Below are 20,474 nucleotides of genomic sequence, written 5' to 3'. Positions count from 1 at the left end.
CTCTCAAATCAAAATATCACAAGGTAAAAGTTCACAGCACAAAACCAAAAATCCAACATGAACAATCCATTTTAATTACTTAAGCATTTAATAATGATTGTTTAAACAACATTAATAAGGCACTTAAAACACATAAGTGAACACAGTCATAAACATAACTACCCACTACTATAGGAACCTAGTCCAATGTAGCATGGTAAAAGTACACCGTGCAATCTCTGCACACATCTCAGGGTAATCATGGAACAACCTAATGATACCACATCGATCCTAGTAAGCACTGGCACAAACCTCAGTGAACCATAAATCAAATCATAATCTCATAAATCAGTCAAAGCATAAATAAAGCAACTGATACAGAAACATAAATCCAAACACCTCAACGGTCTAGACCACTCATGGTCACAATCATGATTCAACACAACAAAAGATCAACAAGGTTGCATCCATCGGAATGACTTACAGAAGTCAAATGGGAGAGGCACTACAATAATGATGAATCTTCAAACCTATTTTACCAAGAGATGCTCCTTAGAAGTATCCCTACAACCATTAATGGGCTAAACAAGTCACTAAAATCTAAGCTCACCAAAGATGAAGTTGGAAAGGTCCTCAATGAATTTTCAACTTGACAAAGCACCTAGTCTCGATGGATTCCCAACAATGTTTTTAAGAAATGATAGAATTTTATTGGAAATAAATTGACTAGTGCATTAGAAGGGATCATAAACTCTAGCAATCTCCTTAAAGAAATCAACGATACCTTCCTTGCCCAAATATTGAAGAAAGAAAATGTGGAGAGATTCAATGATTGCAAACCCATTGCATTATCTAATACCATATATAAGCTCCTATTTAAGACTATGGCTAACATAATGAAAAAAATCTCCCCATCATAATGAGAAAGGAGCAAACTAGGTTTATCCAAGAGATATACATTAATAATGGGTTCATTATAGAAGAGGAAGCTATACACTCTATCCAAATAAACAAGAAACCCAACATGTTTATTAAGCTAGATACAAGAAAAACATATGACAAATTTGATTGGAGATTCTTATGTAAAGTCTTAGAAAAAAAAAATTGATAGGCAATGGATCAATCTAATCTTTGAATGCATCTCCACCCTCAAATTCTCTATACTTCTAAATGGTTCCTTAGAAGACTTCTTTGACATCTCTAGGGGTATCAAATAGAGAAATCCTCTCTCACCCTTTCTTTTTATAATAATAGTTGAAGCCCTTGGATGGTCTATTACTAAAGCCGGAATGGATAACCATGTTGAAGGCATCAAAGTTACTTCTAGAGTTTAACCTATCACCCACTAGAAATTTTTTGACGATATTATGCTATTTGGGATGAGCTCTACTTAGGAAGCCCTAAATTTAAAAGATATCCTACATGCATACATCATGGCTTGTAGCCAAGAGATTAACTAAGTGAATTCTAAGATTTACTTCCTCAACATGAACCCCAATATAGAAAATTAGATCTACAATACTCTTAATTTTGGGAAAGGGGAACTCACTTGTAAATAGCTAGGCCTAACCTTGGACTAAGGTATTAAAAACTCTAAATCTTAGGATCACATCATATCTAAAATTAAAGATAAAAAACTTTATCATGGAATGGAAAATGGATCTCATCTCTAGGGAAGATGGTTATGCTTAAATCGGTACTATCCTCCATTCCCAACTACTAATGTCATGCTATCAACTCCCCTCTAAGAATAGGAAATAAATTAATAAATAGCTTAAATAAATAAAAAATCAAGGGACTAGTGATCAACATAAGATCCCCTTGTAGCCTGAGATACCTTGTGTACACATATAGAATGTGGTGGCTAGGGCTTCAAGAACATCAAAGTATAAACAAAACCATTAGGTGTCAAACTTATATGGAACCTCCTTAATAAACCCAATCTGAAATGGGATTTAAAAAGTCATTTGAAATATCTAAATGGAAGAGATTCTACCTCCTTATTTATAATTAAACACCTCACAAAAGGCTCTATGATAAATAATTTTATGTTCGAATGTAGACATATTATAGATAAAAACCTTAATGGAAAATCAACAATGGAGAAAAGGCAATCTTTTGGGTGGATTCTTGGGAAGGGCACCCACCAATTTCTAGAATGGCAGATTATGGGGGCACTATGTAGATTCTTTAAGATACTTGGGGTAAATACATTTTTTATTATGTTTCTTCCCCGGTAGATAGGCTCCTTGACAATTTTAAATAGAAGGACGTGGTTAATGTCAATATTCCAGAGCATCACAAAAACATGTTGACTAATATTCTAACTAATAGAAAGTTGCATCTTATGGATAAAAGTAGTTACCTCATTTGGAATAATTCTAACTCTAGAATATATAATTCTACGTAAATGTAAAAACAAATCAATTTAGATCTTTATAATAATAAACTGACCTTCCCCTTCACCTATGCTCAAATAAGTTGTGTCTTCCTAAAACTAGACTCTTCTCCTAGTTTGCAATCCAAGGAAAACTTATCATGGATTATCACTTTACTTGGATGAGTTATTAAGGTCCTAGCATATGTAGTCTTTATGAGAATGACTCAGAAATAACTAACCACCTTATTCTTAGTTGTTCCTATACTAGGAAATATTGGGACTAGCTAAAAGAAAAGTTGGTTTTTGTCTCAACCAACCCTAATAACCTACTTGACATGTATAAATCTTTGCCTAACTTATAAGGAGAGAATTTATAATATGCTATGGAAAATTGGTCCCTTGATACTCATCTAGGAAATGGAAAGAAAGGAATAGAAGGATTTTTCAAGATAAACAAATGGTTGTCCCCTAATTACTTAACAAGATTAATGCAATTATTATCAAATTGACCAATAACAGACTCTTGAACCAAGTTAATAGAAAAAAAATGGCTACATGGGATGGAAATATGAGACACCTATGAAGAGGCCTCAAAACCCCTCCCTTTTCCAACAATCCAAAATTTGATAAACTTAAGGATTGATGAGAATGTGTTTGGAGACCCCCTCTACCCAATAAATTCAAACTAAATTTTGATGGGAATTCTTGGGGAAATCCAAGTCTAGCTAGTATTAGATGTGTTTTGCACAACTCCACTGACATAGAAAGGGTTGCTTTGGTGAAACCCCTTGGTTCCACAACTAATAATTTAGTAGAAATAGAGGCCCTAGTGGAGGGCCTCAAATTATGCTCCCTCATGGATATTTCTAACCTTGATATTGAGGGTGATCCTTCCAATGCTACCAACATGCTTAGAACTCAATGGACCCCTAACTAGAGACTTAATGCTATTTTGGACCTAGCTCTATCTATCATCCATAATTTATCCTATGTCACCTTCAACAATATCTATAGAGAAGGTAACAAAAGGGATGATGACTTGGATAACCTTATTTATGAGAGAGGTTTTCATAACACTTTTGATAGAGTACAAATTCCCTTCTCATGTATTCTCTCTCGTCTTAGTGTATTGTTGAATCTAGGCTCTCATCCTACTCTCATTCTTAGTGCTATCTCAATTCTATGATATAACTAATTAGGAGACTTATACATGAGTTCCACTTATTCGCACTTGGGGCTTTCTTTACCATCATTATTTTTCTAAGGGTGTGATCCCATGATATCAAAGTCTAGTAATCATTTTTAGGTTGGCACCTAGGTACATGGAAATCTAGTGACCTTTCACCTAGGACCATGATGGCTTTCTTGGATTCATCCCACTAGATTATGATTTTCACATTTTTTTCTTATGGCCCTCATGACTCCTAACTAGCTACTAGTTTATAGCTACTTACTTTTGGGTATGGTAATAAATTAATATGAGTCTGGTTGGAGGTAGCTCTGATAACATAGGTTTTTTATGATTACCTAGCTTTTTATAACTACAATCTCTTTCAATCAACACTTGGAGCCTATTTTTTTTTGCACTCTTTTCAAAAATATGGAAACAAATGTTTAAGTGATCCAAGTAGCATGATCTAGTACTATGGCATTCATCAATCACATCACATGTGAATGTTGGAATAGAATTTTTAAGCCCATGGACGATGGTACAAGGAAGGCCTTGGTTAAATCAATTGGATATGAACACTTTGACTATAGCTATACTCTTCATGCCAATGGAGATATTGACATTGGTTCCCTAGTTAATAAGGAGGCTATTTGTTGGAGACCTATACTACATATCAAGAACTGGGTGCTATTTCAATTATCACTAGCTAGAAATGAAACACAATTTATTCTTCTTGGTTAAATGGACAAAAGTGATACCAATGGAAATTTTTGAATAGTTTTTCAAATATTTGATGGAGGAAGTCTTTGATGTGCCCTCATTCATAATTGAGATGACTCTAGATGCATTACATTTGGAGATAAGAAATATATATTCTCCCAAAAAAAATCCTATGGTAGAAAACATGTAGGAAAATATTGAACCCATGGATGATGTGGAAGAAGAGAGCTTGGATGAGGAAATGATCCTCATCTGATGTAGGTGAATCTTATTTATATGGAAGTTTTTGTAAATAATTTCTCTACATATTTAACTAGTTGTCTATGTTTTCTTTTTTTTTAAGTTTCATAGATACAATCTTATAACTTTAATTACTTTGTCCTAACAATAAGTATAGAGAGGCAAATTATCTAAAATATTTTAATTGTAGGTAAAACTAAACTCTTTTAAATCCAAGCCTATATGATATTAGACTTAGATTTGGGCATCTTTGAATGGTTTCCCTTTAATCTTTGACCTGTAACTTTAAATTACCCCTACATCCCCTTTTTAAGTTGTCTCCCTAGTATTTTACATATTCTTTTTATGGGTGTATTTTGTTTCTTTCCCTCTAAAAAGTATTTCTTTGTACACCTACCCTTCTCTAGTTCTCCTCTCCTACTTTGTGAAGTTCTACTTTTCTCTTCACAATATATCTATATTGGGGTCTAATCTTGTTTCTCGATTTAAAAGATTAGTAACTCTTAATTCCAATATCATTTTTATATTGATAACAAACATAGAGCTTGACTCAATGAATAAGGTGGATTAAATGGTTAGTTCATAGTAAGATTAATTTATTTTTCCTTATAGGTTTTGATATGTTGAATGAGATACATTAAATGTATCTTGATACTACTTCTATTAAAAATGGAAAAATCTTAATAGTCTTTACAAAATTTTGGAATAAAGATGGTAAGTATTGGCTCATTCATGATGCACTCCTTGCAACTAAATGGCTCTTGATTTATCCATTGTAAAGATCAATAATTTTTCATATCAATATTGTGTTTTATAATGATAACAAATATAGGGCCTAACTCATGATTTATTTTCAATGAATAAGGGAGATTAAATGAATTTTGGTTTAGAGATGAAAAGTATTGGCTCATTCATGATACACTCTTTATAATTATTGGGGCTCTAGTTACATCCATTTTTTGTCTACCCTCTCCCTTTTAGATATCCAAGGTTGTGGATGAGGCACAAATCCATACAGCCTTTCCTTCTCCATACTAAGGTTGAAATATTAATTTTGAGGATTATTTTATTATAATTTATGTAGATTTATTTCTATATGAAATAATATGTAATATCAGTTCTTTTAAAATGGAATGAACTTGTTGTATTCTTCTCTTAATAACCCTACTTGTTAAGTTGTCCATCTAATCGCATCAATTTAAACATATGCAACAGTTATGTTTTTACATGAACTATTATACTCCATGGATTACTAACAAGGTAGATAAGACCATTAAGGATTAGCTAAATTTTCCATCTAAATGATATAGAATGCTTCATCATCCAAACAAGAAACTACCTTAGGGATCTCCAATTATGACCTTGTTAGGTAGCTACAACGTACCTTGGCTCAAATATCCATCTTTGAGTTGTTCTTCTTTTTCTACTTCTATGTGAGTGGTATTTCTCAGAAACATGAGCTATCAAGGCCAATGGTCCTTAACTAGTAACAAAAAAGCTCTAGTGGAACCCTCAAGTCATACTGAGGATCGCAACACTCAAGATACTACTAGCCTAGGATTTGGGCTAAAAGATGAAATACCAACATTTAAAAGAAGAGCTCACATCTCTAGTGAATTAGATGATGATGATCCACCATTTGTTGCTACCAATTTGCAAGATGAGGATTTCATGCCTCACTTCTCTCCTTTGGGGAGAAGAATCAATAACTAACCACAATGATGTTGAAGCTTCTACTTCTAGATAGCATGAACAAGATGAATTCAACCATGAAGACTTAAATAGAGGAAGGATTAGACAAAATATTAACCACTTAATTGCTAGAAACCAAAGCACAGATTTTGGTGAGTACAACTGGGAAAGTCTATTAGAGGCATCTTGTGAATTAGGCATGGATTTCATTCACACCTATGCAACCTATAAAATGTAGTTGAAGATTCTAGTGTAGGGTTAGACGAGTTTGCTTCAAAAATTGCTTTAGTGGACCATGTTGGTCCCTCTAATTCTATTCTTGATCTAGATTCATTTGCAACTTTTTGTATAGGCTCAACTTCTCATGTCACTGAAGATGACTCCTTCTATATCAATAACCTTGAAGCTTCAACATCCCTATCCTTGATTCACCCTGACCTCATACATTGGTCGGTTCAACATCAAAGATCTAAAATACTATCTTTTCAAATTGACTATGAGATTTCTTGCTACCTTAACACCATTGAACCTATGATTTCTTCCACCAATGAACCCATGATTAACATGACAGAAGTAGATATCAAGTACCTTAGTCACAAAATTAAAAGAAGCAACATGTAGTAGATGGAAAAATCAACTTTGTGGTGGTATCTAAACCCAAAAAAAAGGTAAAAATAAAGATGTGTCCAATGGTGAAAACATCCTTAAGGTGCTTCTAGATGAGGTACTTGGTAGTCTACCAACCTATTTCCAAGATAAATCTTTGATTCTCATTGAATCTACATAGCCTATCAACTTGGGTATAGAAGAATCTCCTAAAATTATCCATGTGGCTTAGTCATTGTCAACTAAAGAAAAGGAGAGGTTTGCCAAGTTATTTCAAGAAAAGAAGACCAATTTTGCATGGACTTACTTAGATATGTTAGGACTTGACAAAAATCTAATTATGCATCATTTATCTATCTCTCATGGTGTAAAACCTATAAAACAAAAACTAAGAAAGATGCATCCACATGTAGCCCTCTTGGTCAAAGCAGAGTTGGAAAAACTCCTAAGTGAAAACTTCATCAGAGCTATTGATTATACAGAATGGATTTCCAATATTGTACATATGTCTAATCATGACAAATCCATTTGAGTCTACACTAATTTTAGAGATATAAACAAGGCATACCCTAAGGATGACTTTCCACTACAGATCATAGACATGATAGTGGATATGATAGCAGGTTATGAAATGTACTCCTTAATGGATGGCTTCTCTAGGTATAACAAAATGAAAATTTCTCATGCTAATCAAGAAAAGATAGCCTTTATATGTGCATGGGGTACCTTCTATTTAAATTTCATGCCCTTTGGGCTCAAAAATGCTAGCACTACCTATCAATGAGCAATGGCCACCATCTTCCACGATATGATGCATAAGAATATGGTAGATTGTGTTGATGACACACTGGCTAAATCTAAGAAATGAGACACACATCTTGATGAACTTAGTTTGATAGTGGACTGTATGGAACAATTTCAACTTAGGCTAAATCCAAGAAAATGTGTCTTTAGTGTCACATCAAGAAAATTGCTAGAATACATCATATAAGCAAAAGGCATTTAGGTTGATCCTAAAAAAGTACAAGCCATCATGGAAATGCCTCCCAATAGGAATATCAGTTAACTCAGAAGTCTTCAAGAACACCTACAATCAATTAGAAGGTTCATTTCTCAATTGGTTGATAAGGCTCAATCTTTTAACAAAAACTTGCATAAAGGCTCTACTTGTATCTTGAACAAAGATTGTCAACACAACCTAGAAAAAATCAAAGGATACTTGGCTAAACCTCTAGTTTTTATACCACCCATACTAGGAAAACCTTTTATATTGTATATCTCAACTATGGATTACTCTCTAGGAGCATTATTGGTACAAAGTGATGAGACCAATAAAGAACATGCTATATACTACATCAGTTGCACTTTGGTGGCCTATGAGATGAACTATGACAACATTGAGAAAGCTTACCTTGCAGTGGTCTTTGCCTCTCAAAAAATTAGACATTATATGTTGGCACATACAGTTCACTTGATTACTAAAATTGATCCCCTAAAATAGTTGTTAATAAAAGTTGCACTTATTAGTCGCTTGGCTAAATGGATGATGATTCTTTTAGAATTTGAGATTTAGTACATCGAATTCAAAGCTATCAAGGAGTAAGCCATAGATGACCAATTGGCTTATTTTCTATTAGAAGATACAACACCTATGCAAATGAGTTTCTATATGCCTCAATTATGTACATCACTAAGAGAACTTGGAAAATGTTCTTTGATGGTTCTCATACGTAGAATGAGGCTAGGGTAGGCATCCTACTTATCTCACCTCATGGTTACACAACCCCAAAATATTACAAACTCTTATTCCCTTGTAATAAAAATATTATGGAATATGAGGCCTTAACAAATGGGATCAAAATGGCTCTTGAATGGAGAATCATAGAATTGCACATCTATGGAGATTCCCAACTTGTCAAAAATCAAGTAAAAAATGAATATCAAACCAAAGATGACAAGTTGGTACCTTACAAGAAGTTTATTGATGCTCTAAGGAACTATTTTACATTCATGACATTCCAAATAATTCATAGAGTAGAAAACAAGGTTGTCGATGCTAAGGCTACTCTAGCATCTATCCTCTAGTAACAAGAACATGAATCATGATTTGAGTTTCTAGTGGAAGAACTATGTCATCCTACTTATGATTTCTCTAACAACCATGTGATTTTCATCATTGTGGGGTCATGATTCATCCTACTATGCTACCATCTTCTCCTACTTATGTGATCATGTTATTCCTGAAACCCTCACGCACAACCAAAAATTCCAACTCCTTCGAAATATTTCACATTACACTTTGATCTTTGGTGACTTTTATAGGAAGAGTCTAGATGGAATGTTTCTTAGGTTTTTAGAACTAGAAGAGTCCAAAAAGGTACTAACCAAATTCCATGATGACATTTGCGGGGTACATTCCAATGGCCTTGCACTTGCTCAAAAATTGCTTAAGGTGGGTTATTGTTGACCAACCATGCAAGCTGATGATGTTCACTATGCTAAGTCCTATAAGAAATGTCAACTTCATGGCAACTTGATTCATGCTCTTAGATGTGAGCTTATACCCTTTGTTACATACTAGTCATTTTATAAATGGGCCTTTGACTTGGTAGGGAAAATTCATCCTAGTTCATCTAATGGCCACAAGCTCATTATCACAGCAACTAAGTATTTCACCAAATGGGATGAGGTTGTGCCACTATCTACTACTATAGGAAAACATGTTGCCCAATTTATACTCAACCACATCACTTGTAGCTATGGAATTCCTTCAAAAATTCAAGAACAAGGACCTCAAATAGATGTGTAAGAAATTTAGAATAAAAAAAAATTGGTCTTCAATCTACTATCCTCAAGGGAATGACCAAGTTGAGGCCTCTAACAAAATATTTCTAAAAATATTGCATAGAAAAATTCACAAATCAAGGAAGGACTGGCACTTACAGATCAATCTGGCACTATGGGCCTATAGAACTACCATACATACTCCTAAAGGGACCACACCCTTTTACTTAGTCTATGGCTCTAAGGTTGTTCTCCCTTTAGAATTTGAGATCCCCTCATTGTGATTCTCCTTACATGGGTTGATAATTGATGAAGGCCATAGGGCTATATGAGTACAAGAGCTAGAAAAAATTGACAAATGCTACAAGGCTTCTTTTGACCATATGAGGGCTTATCAAAAGTGCATGTCTACTACCTACAATAAGAAATTACATCCCCATGAGTTCAGAGTGGGTGAGCTTGTGCTTAGATAAAATCCCCAAAATTAGTAGAATAGAGAGCAAAAAGGGAAATTTGAGCCTAACTAGTTGGGCCCTTACATTATCACAGCAACATTTGGATCTAGTTTTTATCAGCTTTCTACTCTAGAAGGGGAACAATAGATGGAGCCTATCAATGTCCTACATCTGAAAAAGTTCTATGCTTAAAGGCTTACAACATAGCTATTTGTACATATCTATTGATCTTGAAAAAAATTTAAAAAGATGAAAATGTCCTGATAAAATGATCATCTTAGTGAACACCTAGCAATAGGAACTTTGATGCATCACCAAAAAAAATTGAAAAATACAAAAAAAATTGGAAAAAAAGTCATAAAATTTTTTTCCAAGTGGTGAAAACTTGGAAATAGGCACTACTTGAGACCCTCGCACCTATGTCTATCAGTCTCAATCACTCACTTTGCAACACATTTCCTAGCTTGGAATTGTTTCTTGTCCTCATCTTGAGGGTACACCTGCTTATCCTATCAAGGTTTCCTTATGCATTAGGGTTTCTTTAAAAACTCATAAAATAGCATTCTTAACACTACCTCCTTTTTTTGACATCAAGTATTTCTCAACACTTTTCAGATAATCTAACTATAGTCTTTGATGTCATGATATGTCTTACTATTAGAATCAAGTCCTGAAGAAATAGCCAAGTGACTTAGACACATGCACTTCAACATTGAAAAGGTTGAGCTATGATGAACTTTATCTTCTTTGTGTGTTGTATATGATGATTTATTTTCTATGTGTTCCCTCCCTAATAGTTTTTTTAGGATGTCATGAACTAGAAGACTGGGGGCATGGGGCATTTGATTTGCTTTTATCTTGTGGGTATACTCTTTTATTCTATAGTGTTTAGAGCATTCATGCTTGTCCTACTTAACACTTTGGATCTACAATGTATCATCCTTGACTATTTTCACAAGACCACACTTGGGGGTGATCTTAGCACTCATGCCTTGATATAGGTGTCATCTTGCTATATTAAAATTAGGGAATCTGATCGTGTGGCCATCTTGACTTACATGTCTTTGATAACTAGATTGGATTTCCACATTCCTATATGATACTGATCATATTCATATTCTCATAGCTATACTAGTGATGGTTGTATGATCTTATGATGTCCTTAATAAAAAAGTTCAATGATGAAATTAGAGTCTAAATGTTATGTGTTCCTTACTAGTAAACCATTTTGCATATTATTTTGCATTATGGGTCCATTTTCTAGCTTAGTCTTGCATTCCTTCATATGGGAGAGCTCTCTCTTCACCTTTTTTAGACATTATTAGCTAACTACTTTAATATATTCTTTTTCTTTTCTTCTTGATCATGTCTTTCCATATTCTTTCTCTTTTGCTTCACCTCTTGGTTATCTTATCATCACAAGGGGTTAATCTAAAAATCACATATGATCTATCCGAGTGTTACTTTTTTTGAAATATAAGTCCATATCATACACATGAGAGCTAAACATCATATATGAGAGAGATCCATGAGCATATCAACATGAGCATAAAACAACACATACATGAGTAAGAAATTGAAATGTCACATGGAAACATAAATGTTGAAACATCCATAAATATCCATCAAATGAGACAAGTACACAAGACTATCAAACAAAACAATATCTCATATATATCAAAATGTGTCACAACACATATATAATGTGAGATCCAAAATCTAGATATATGTCTCAAAATACATGGCATATAATTAAACTGTCATGAAACATCAACCTAGACCTAAGACTAACTTCCCCCCTCATGAGTAGGTTGTGCCTAGGGAGGAGCCACTGGTGCCCTTAATGGTGGTTGATTTGATCTACCAACCCTCTCTAAGTACAATAGGTATCTGTCGATCCACTAGAACTATAGCAATGTATACCATGTGATAGTAAGCTACTCTAGTCATCTATTGCTCCACCTCCCATTGGGCCTCTGCTAAATTGTTTCTCAAAGATCACTCTCTCTTGTTAGCCTATGCATGTACATCCACCAACTACTAGTCTCTGACCACTATGGCCATTGCCAACCCCTGTACCTCTACCTCTAGAGCACAAATCTTGGCATCTCGAGCATCATCTCCTCTAATTGGTTGTTCTACCCATGCCTTCACTCACTTAGCTCTCGTGCATCTTAGTGGATGCTCCTCCTCCTTCTCATCCTCCTCCTCCTCCCTTGCGGCTTGGGCCCACATGTGCCTCCTCCCTACTTAGGAACTACCTCTGACCTCCATATGTCAGCCACCTCTACCTCCACCAATTTCATCATCTCCTCCATCTCCCCCCTATCCTATTGTTGCAAGTGGGACATATGGCTGAATAAACATTGGGAATGGATGTCTCTACCTCTTGTATAAATATGTTAGGTATGCCCCCACATCTATTACCTCTAGATGGTAATTCTAGGGATTTCATACCAAGGCTACAGTCTCTTGAAGGCTTGTATGATAATCCAACATGGGCAGCATTTCATGTGCCTCCTCTCCATGGAATTAGGCATTAGTCATAGTCTCCACTGAGACCACATACTAATCAACAAACTACCACCACATGTGGCTAATCACAAAGCTCTCAACAATGTTTGCATGTCTCCAAACTAGTGGTTAGCTATAGCACATGCACTCTACCTCCCAGGAGTCAGACCATCTATGATACTATTAGTATGATATGGGGTACAAACCCTATGTATCTAAATATAAAGGGTTAGTTGCACTCTCATAGCTAAGCCCATGGTCAAATGATGGCAATGTGCTCCCATGCCCATATCTAAACTAGCACTACCCCACATGCCCAAGATATCCTCCATTGTATACTACCCCATGTAGCTCATGATATATATCTGCTAAGATGGTTCCCATGCCATCCTCTGGGGTTGACCAATCAAATCTACCACTAATCTAGCCCATCCTTGTGGGAAGCCCTTTTGACTTCTGTCAATAACTAAAGCCTAGGAAACTAAAAAATATAATAGGAATTGTAATGGGTACTCATCACCATACTCATCAATGAGTCACTCCTAACTCAAATGGTAGTCTAGGATGGTAACATCCTGAAACATATGTTGCACAGCCACTCTCCCCTCTACCAAGGTCTGATCATAACAAACTTGTGACACATAAACAACCTTGCATCAATATGCCTCATATGGATATCAAAAACTTAATACACAAAAGAACAATGAAATATGAACTTGTGAGATCACCATAACAAGGTACTCAAAGGATGAGATACAAATCATCTAGTGTGATAGTCACCTCTTTAGTAAGCAAGTGAAAGGTGTTATGCTCACTATGTCATTGCTCGACTAGCACAGTTGGCAACCCATGGTTCATCTATATATGGGGAATTTGTGTAACCCACTTCAACCCCATGTAATCAACTTAAAATGGTCATCTAGACTAGGAACCCCCTTTCTATCATTTTTCCATAATTTATCTAATGGTTATGTTTGATCAAATCCTCAAAATCTATTTATTCAATTATAACCTATGGTATGACCAATTTATCCCAAGTTCATATTTAATTAAATATACATGTCCCCTTTTAATTAAAAATTCGCATTCATCTCTTATCCAAGTGTGCACACATAAAGCATTATTCCTATTTTAGAAATAAAAGGCAAGGCATTTTTGTTTACAAGTGAATGCACAATTTTATATGTGAGAGGAATCTTCTATTTTTAAAATAATTTTAATTCTCCTCCACACATTTTAAACCCTCTCAAAATTCAACCATTAATTGTGATTGGTTGAGATGCTTGTGCACATGGATCACTCAAGATGTATTCTCCTCCCTTGATTATTCCTCTTTTTCCTCTTAATCTCTACCATCCATTTTTCTTTAAAAGGGAGGGCTCTCTCTTCATTAAAAAAATTCTTAGTCTCTCATGCTATTATTATGTTGTAGGTTTTCTTGGTGATTTTGGAGACTTGGAGCATTCTTGCATTTTTGCATTTTAGTTTATCTATCGTTCTACTTACATTATGGAATATTTTTTAGCTTAATTTCACTTATTCTTTAGCTTATTTCTCTTGGTTAGCTTGCATTTCATTTAGAATAGTTTGCATTTGCATTGAATTTTATTCTAGATACTTGGATATTAGCACTCTTGCCTCTACTCTTTGAATCTTTCATTCTATGGTGCACCTTGCAAGGGTTTCATAGTTTGGTTCATTTGAGAGCCACCATCTCATAGCTTTTTTACATCATATATAGATAGCTATAAGCTAGCTCTTAAGACTCCCTCTTCCATGGGTTCTCTCAAGAATAATAGTTTATAGAAGTATGACACCTTTATGCACACATTTTTGGCACCCACTGTGGGGCTAGAACCAAGTTTCTAGCTCCATTTTCTTACTTGTATTTTGGTTACATTATCATTTCTAATTTTTTTACAGCAACATATTGGATCTAATCAATTGGTTTTGCAAAGTTCTCACTTTGGTTTTAAGGCTAACCCATATGCAAATTGGTTTGAAGGCCAAAACCCTAGGTTTTTGAAGATTTGATCATATCTCCTAAACCACAAGGGCTACTAACACTTGTTTGAAACGTTGTTCAACTCATAAAAACCAAACTCTCTTGTATTTATTTTATTCTATATGTGACATTCTACTAATTTTTTTCATTTCTTAGGCAAATTAAACTTGCGATTGGGGTTCTTTGGTGATAGGAGAGTATGCTCTTCACCCTAGTGGTGAATCAAAAATCTTGACTGACCTTTGGATTTTGAAAGCAAGGGGGTAATTGAATATTCTTGGTGTGTTTGGGGGAAGCAATCAAGATAGGAGATTATTCTCTTCACCCTCGTGGTGGATCAAAAATCTTGACTCTTGAAAGTGGATCCAATTTGTCTTAGTTAGAATCCTTTAAAGGGCCTACTCTTGGACAACCTAAGAGGAAAAACCCAAGTGGGGACAAGCTAATACATGGCTCTTCCAAACCACTACAAATGAAAAGCTATCAAGGACACAAAACCTTCGTAGACATAGTGTTTTTTTTCACTTAGTGTGATTGCTTATGGGATTTTGACCATGAGGAGATCACTAGGCAAGAATGCTTAAGGTGCTCTTGTGACCACGAGGTCTATTTACCACTACAAGGTTGGGTATCCCTTAATTGGGTATAAGAGGAACATTATGAACAAAAGACCTTTCTAAACACCCTAGGTTAGTAGTTACCCTATTTTTCCACCCAACTTCTTGGTGCAAGGATCAATCCTAGTGGACTACTCAGATCACCCCAAGATTTTACACTCACCATATGTGTTCCTTTGGTTGTGCTTATGGAACTTCCATGAAAAATCCAATATCTCTTGTGGGAAACCACTTGGTGTGAGGCAAAGGAGCATTAAGCATGAGCCAAGTTGTTGAGTAATGAATCATGACTTTTAGGTAGATATTGTTGATGTGTTCTTGAATGTGCTAGTCCTGTAGAAATATTTTGAACGTACACATGATGATAGTTCTAGGGATTTCTTTTAAGACCTCACATATTCTTGTATCATGCAATATTTCTTTGTCCATTTCTTGATTGTTTGAAGACTACTCCATGTGTCACTATCTTTCTTGGAAAGAAATTGTTGTTGAACATCAAACTTGGTATGCTATCAACTATTGTCAACCAAATCAAAGCATCAAGTCTTAACATTTTTCTTATGTTTCTTGCTAAGGGGAGTCACATAATTAAATTTTATTTTCTATTTCTAGTGCTTGAACATTCTTAAAGTGACTCTTTGGTCTTAGTGCTCTTTGTCTTTCTATCATCATGGTCTATGTCCGCTTGCTAGTTATCTTTTTGCTAAAATGTTTACCTTGATTTCTTGACTACACTCTTATGTTGGGAAATTTGTTCACTTGTCACCCTACTTTCTCTATCTACTTGGTTATTTGGCTTCTTTCCTAGATCTTAACTTGAGTCACTAGCATTGTAAGTTTCTTGGACACTTTCTTGACAATTCACTTTACTCTATCTTTACCATTTTGGCAAGTGAACACTCTACCTCTCTAGTTTGGACATCAAGTTATCTTGTGTCACCTTCTTAGCTTCCTCTAGTCTCCTTCAAGCTTGATTATCCATCCACCACTATGGCATTCAAACCTTGTGCTACCAAACCTCAACCAAAGCTAGATGATCATGATATCCTCCATGCCACTAAAGAGTTTCAATATTTATATGCTCAATGCAAAGAACTAGAAGAGACAAATGATCTTTCTTACCTTCATTTCTCTAAGTGTCTGATAGAAATGAAGTCTAAACTTGAGAAAATATTAGAGGAGAAGATTTCATTCTTAAATTAATCTCCCTTAAGACCTTTACATACACATGGTTCATCTTCTTCAAGGTCTACATATTCTACTCCAAGACATAAAATGTCTTCATCTTCTAGATCTAAAGACCTCCTTAGAAAGAAAGAAAGTGATACCTCCTTTGAGCCTATTCCAAGCTATCATTATGGACCTATCTTTGACCAAGACAATGATGAAGACATGGATGCATACCATTCACTTGAGAAACAACAAAAGGACTCTACATATACTTTTGATATAACTTTTTCTCCCTTGGAAGTTTCTTATGATGACACTTTGCAAACACTTATTGGCACCAAGCTCATCATGTTACCTAAGTCTAGCTCATATGGAAACCCATTCTTGGATATCTATTGTTCTTATCATCAACATAATGCACATAGTACTTCAAATTTTATTTAACTAAAACATAAAATCCAAGATCTTATTGATAATGGGATTATTGTTACCTCTAATGACTCTTGTGATAAGCATACTTTTCTTGAGAAAGATCATATTAATGAACCTATATCCAGTGATGGTTTCCTTGATACCTCCACTTCTTCCAACACTCATGCACCTCCCAATACTTCAAATATTTTCAACATGCTTCTATCAAATAAAGAACCTAATGCTTTTTGCATACACTATTCCTATCTTCAAGGGCTACCTCTAAAAGAAACTCAAGCTAACCTTCACTTGGTTGCAAACTTTTTCCATGCTACTAAGTCTATAGATTCAAGCACTACTCCATTCACTCTTCATTCTCCCTTGCCCTTAGAAATGGCTCCATGTCAACAAGACTCTCAAAAATAAAAATCTATAAATATCAAGAAAGAACAAGATCAAGCACCCTTTCATCTCCTTCAAAGTTTCACCCCTCTGTATCTTATGTCTTTTCCATCCCCTAAGTATGATGAAGATACCACTTCCATTATCTCCCTTGAGCTTACTGAAAATTATGAGAAAATTTCTCTTCCTATTCTATCCAAAGATACTTGTCAAGATCAAAGTGTCCCCTCATGTTCTACTTCTCCATATCCATTTCAAAATTTTGCTCAAGCTTCAAGTGCTCCTATTAAAAATTTTTTTCCTATTAAAGTTACTCATGAGTCTATTGGTGGCTTTGACTATGTTGTTCACTCCAAATATGTTGATATCCCTTTTCACTATCCATTTGCATATCCAAAATCTATCCTTGGTCCTTATCCATCGAAGCTAAAGCCTTCAAACCTTCCATCTATATTGGGACCTTATGCTCCTTCATCTCCTACATTTTCCACTCCTAGCTCTCCCATCATACCTCAAGATCAACAAAGACACTCATCCTTGATGAATTTCCACCCATATATCCATATTTCAACAAAGGTCTACTACCCAAGGAGCTAAATCAAAGAAAATATGGGTTCCTAAATCCATCATTGAAGAAATGTGATCTCAAGCATTCAAAGAAAAAGAAAAATCTAAAGCTATATGGATTCCCAAGTCTCTCTTGAAATACTTGAATATATAAAAGTTTACATTCAAGCTTCTAAAGGCCTCCACTCCATTTTCTTCCAAACATCTTCATAAAAAGCTTCCAAAGCCTTCCACTCCATCTTCTTCAAAAATTTCTTTGCTACATGATACATCTAAACCTAAAAATATTTCCTCCATCATTCCAACATCCTTCAAGGTGTGTGTTGATGTTGATCTTGCCCAATATTTTAGCTACCCTCATGAAATCCTCTAAAGCTTACACTTACTTTCTATACATAAACTCTTATCCTCCATATACTCTTCCTACTACCATCTCTCTCCCTTCATCCTATTAGCATCTTTGAGCATACCTTATCCATGGTCTTGGATTATCATGACTTATTCTTCTTATAGGAGCACTATCTAAATTTAAAAATAAGGTTGACCTAATTCTAAAAATTAAAAAAATAGAGAAAAAATGAAAAAAATGAAAATGTGCTTTGGTGAAAACTACTTCTTGTGGCACCTTGATAGCAAAAGTAAAGAAAAATAAATTCATTCTATGGTGAAAACTACTTCTTTTGGTACCTTGGATAAGTACCGTGATGAAAACCTAGTAAACAAGCATCATGCATAATTCTTCAATCATCCATCTATCCCATCTTCTCTATTTGATCTTGACAATGTTGAGCTATCTTTGCATATTGACTGTCTTATCCACAAGATTCTCTATTTTTCTTTCTCATTTGCTCATAGCCTCCATCTTGAGCTTTATTCTTATTTTTCTATCCCATCACTATCCTATTTACTTGACCCCTTAGTCTTGATCACAATAAATAAAACATGGTTCTCATAGGTCTCTTGACATGGCTATTCTTTTGGACTACACACTTCATTCTATCTCACGCATGGGCTTCACTTCTTATCCTACATGCTATCTTGCTCATTACTTCCATTTCTTATCCAAAACATACTTCATATGACTATTTCACCTCTTTCTTTAGCTTGGGTACTCTTGAGGAGTCAGTCCTTAAGGATCACTTTCACTTGCTTCATACTCCTTTCTTATCCATTGTTGCTTATCCACCAAATTTTTGCTCCATCATATCCTACACCTCGCTAGACATTGGGAGAAAATGATGTGATCTTGCTTGAGAACTAGTAATCTCTAAGTCATTCTTAAAAATCCAAAAAATCATATATGATGCTAAAAAATCTTAAAAATCAAAAAATTTCCTTAAAAAATGATCATCTTAGTGAAAACCTAGCAATAGGCACTTTGATGTATCACCAAAAAATTGAAAAAAGTCCTGAAAAAATATGCCAAGTGGTGAAAACCTAGAAATAGGTGCTACTTGAGACCCTTGCACATATGTCTATCAGTCTTAATCACTCATTTCACTACACATTTCCTATCTTGGGATTATTTCTTGTCCTTATCTTAGAGGCACAACTACTTACCCTATTTGAGATTTCCTTGTCCATTAGGGTTTGTTTGACAACTCACAAAATAGTGTTTCTGAACACTACGTCAAACTTGACATCAAGTGTTTCTCAACACTTTTCAAATAGTTTACCTACGGTATTTGATGTCATGATATTTCTCACTATTAGAATCAAGTCTTGAAGAAATGGCCAAGAGACTTGCCCACATGCACTTAAACACTTAAATAACTAAACTATGTTGATCTTTATTTTCTTTGTGTGATGTCTATGTTGATTTCTTTACTATATTTTCCCTCCCTAATAGTCTTTGGAGGATGTCATAGGCTAGAAGACTAGGGGCATGGGGCATATTTTCTTGATTTCTACTTGTGGGTATACTTTATTTATCTAAAGGTGTTTTTGAGCATTTAGGCTTATTTGACATTTTGACTTACAAATGTATCATCCTTGATTGTTTTTGCAAGACTGCATTTGGGGGTTATCCTAGCACTTATGAATTGATACAAGTGTAATCTTGTTATACTAAACATAGGAAATCTAATTGTATTAGTCATCTTGACTTACATCTCTTTGATGCTTAAGTTGGATTCCCACATTTCTATCTGACATAGATCATATTCATATCCTCATAGTTTTACTAGTGATGATAGTATGATCTTATGATGTCCCTAATAAGGCTCAATGACATAAAAAAATAGGACCTACTGATGTAACCCTTGCAATTGCACCTTTTCATACTAGCTTGCATTCTAGGGTTCATTCTATCTTAGCTTTGTATTGTGCATGTTGAGAGAGCTCTCTTCTTTATCTTTCATGGATGTGTTAGCTAACTATGTTCATCCTTTTCTTACCTCTTCTCGATCTTATCTTATCTCTTCTTTTCTATCTTACCATCTCATCTATTCTTTTGACCTATCTTTTCAAATCTTGACATCCTAGATCCATTTTTGAGATCAAAATCTAAATTCAAGTTCATTTTGCTACTCAAAATTTCATCCTTCTTCTATGTAGTTGGCTAATCTATTGAGGCTTAATCTTTGAATCTTGTTGGGAAAATCATCATTTCTTCATCATTTCTACTCTCTCCCACTCTTTTCTTTCATTTCTATTTCATCTCATTTAATCTTTCTTCTTTCTTTGACCTAATTCTTATGCTTTATATTTCTTGGTCAAAGTTAGTCAAACTAGGGCATATCTTCATTGCTTGGTGGTCACT

The sequence above is a fragment of the Cupressus sempervirens genome, chromosome 4 (assembly GCF_028749045.1).
Source record: "Cupressus sempervirens isolate cs-2001-9-10 chromosome 4, ASM2874904v1, whole genome shotgun sequence".
Classification (NCBI taxonomy): domain Eukaryota; kingdom Viridiplantae; phylum Streptophyta; class Pinopsida; order Cupressales; family Cupressaceae; genus Cupressus; species Cupressus sempervirens.
Note: the sequence above shows the minus strand (reverse complement) of the source record.